Genomic DNA, 2,411 nt, shown 5'->3' with positions numbered 1-2,411 from the left:
TTGGAGCTGCCTCCCATGGGTTCCCCCACCAGTTCCCTGAAGAGCCCAAAGTCTACTCTTCTCAAGTCCACGGTTTGTACTCTGCCACTGTCCTTCCTCACTCTCCTGAGGATCTGGGACTCCACATTTTCATGGTCCCTGTAGACAAGGCTGACACTATCCCATCCCTGATCAGTTCCTCCTTGTTTGAAATTTTCACATACAAGAAAGCATCACGCTTCTCATCCCATCTGGCAGCAGTGCGAAGAAGTTGTCGCAAGAGCAAGAAGAGGAGCAGCATGGACAGGAGGGGAAACAAACAGCAACACCATGATCCTGCTGCCGAAGGAGGCAAGGAGAGAGAGACAGAGGGGGACTTAGGAAAGCCTTCACCTTACCCAGTTGGACATGCTGCCTCACAGACAACGACGTTGCAGGGCAGTCACTCTCAGCCCCCTTGTCAGGCAGCATGAAATGGGCCTGTGGCAGGAGAGATGCCCCTCTCCTCTGGCAGATGTCTGGCTGTAGAGGAGGTGGCTCATGCCCTGGACTCCATGTATTGTCAGCCCATTCCTCCTGCCTGCCTAGGTCTCTCTGAATGGCAGCCCTCAAGCATATGGCTGGGGTCCCCTGCAGTCCTTTTGTCCTCAGCAAGCATAGTGAGTATTGCCTCTTCCATGTCACTAATAAAGTTGTTGAACAGGACAGGTTCCTGGAGAGACCCTGTGGTGCTCCACTTCTCCCTGGCCTCCAGGAGGAGTACAACACATTCACCACTGTCCTCTGAGCCTGATCATCCAACAAGTTCTTTAGCCATCTGGTTGTCCACCCATCTAGGTGGTAAAATTCTAAATTGTATTCCACAAGGCTATTGTGGGAGACAGTGTCAAACACCTTGCTCAAATCACACTGAAGGACATTTTCTGCTCTCCAACCACAAATAGAGCTATGTGATCCTAGAAGGCAATCAGGTTGGTGAGGCACAATTTACCCTGGACAAATCCATTCTGCCTCTTCCCTATCTCCTTCTTCTCCCTCATGTGCCCAGAAATGAGTGGACTTGCTCCATGACACACTCCTCAACCAGTTGAGGCTGAACGGCCTGTAGTTCCCTGGGTTGCCCTCTGGGCCTTTTTTGAAGAGGGATGTAATGTTTGCCTTTCTGCAGTTATTGAGGGGAGGCCTCACCCCATCTCCACAACCTCTCAAGGATGAGAGAGGGCAGCCTTGCTATGATAGCGGCCAGCTCTCTCAGTGTCCTTGGATGCAGCCGTTCCAAGCCCACTGACTTGTAGCGGTTGAGTTCTTGCAAGTCATCACTCACTCAGCCCTCATGCACTGCTGGTTGCTTTTCTCCTCTGGAGCCCTGACTCCAGTCAAAACAGCCCGGGAGACCTTGCTGGAGAAGACAGAAGCCAAAGAGGCACTGAGCTCCTCAGACCTCCCTACATCTGCTCTTACTAGATTCTCTGCCCCCTTCAGCAAAGAACCAACATTTTCCCTTTTATTCTTTACCATTCCTGAAGCAGTAGCAGTCCTTCTTCATGCCTTTGATATCCTCTGCCAGTGTGTACCCTCTGAGAGCTTTGGCTTTCATAATACCATCCCTACTTTACTGGACAATATTTTTGAATTCCTCCTTTTCAGCCTCTCCCTCCTTCCCCTTCTTGTATGCTGCCTTATTGCCCTGGAGTTGAGCTGTGAGTTCCTGTTTTAGCCTGGTTTCCCCTTCTCATGCTGTTTTCAACTACCAAGAAAAGATCCATGATCTCTTCAAGCACTCGGAGGCTACTACTGTACTGCCCTTCGCCTCCATTTCACCAGGCTGAAGAAGCCCAGGTCCCTCAGCCTCTCCATACTGGCCATGTGCTTCAGGACACTAACCCCATCTTGGAAGACTCCTCTGGACCCTCTCCAGTTGCTCCCCGTTCCTCCAGCACTGGGCAGCCCACACTGGGACACACTATTCCAGATGCAGCCACACCAGGGCTGAGTCGAGGGGGATGATATTTCCACTTCTCTGGGTGGCCACATGCTTTCTGGAGCAGCCTTGTATGCAGCTGGCCTCATCTGCAGTGAAAGTGCATCATTGGCTCATATGGCATCCCTCGTAACATCCAGGCCCTTCTCCTCAGGGTCACTCCTCTGACGGTCACGTTCCAACCTGCCCTGATGCATGGGCTGTTCTGTCCCCCAACGCAGGAGCTACCACTGCTCCTTGTACAACAGCATGAGGTTTCTGTTGGCCAAATCCCCAAGTTTCTCAAGGCCCCTCTGGACTAAATCTCCCTTGTGTCAGCTGTAAATGAGTGTGTGCAGATGGCTCATCCTGTCTTGCGGTGCCTCTGACAGGATAACAGCAGGAGGACCTGCAGGACACTACACATAATAAAAGGAGGTAGTCGTTTAAAGGGACTGCTGACAAAGGTAGG

The sequence above is a fragment of the Apteryx rowi genome, unplaced genomic scaffold (genome assembly GCF_003343035.1).
Source record: "Apteryx rowi isolate R43461 unplaced genomic scaffold, aptRow1 scaffold_1495, whole genome shotgun sequence".
Classification (NCBI taxonomy): domain Eukaryota; kingdom Metazoa; phylum Chordata; class Aves; order Apterygiformes; family Apterygidae; genus Apteryx; species Apteryx rowi.
The sequence above is the reverse complement of the archived record's forward strand: the minus strand, read 5'-3'. Positions refer to the sequence as shown.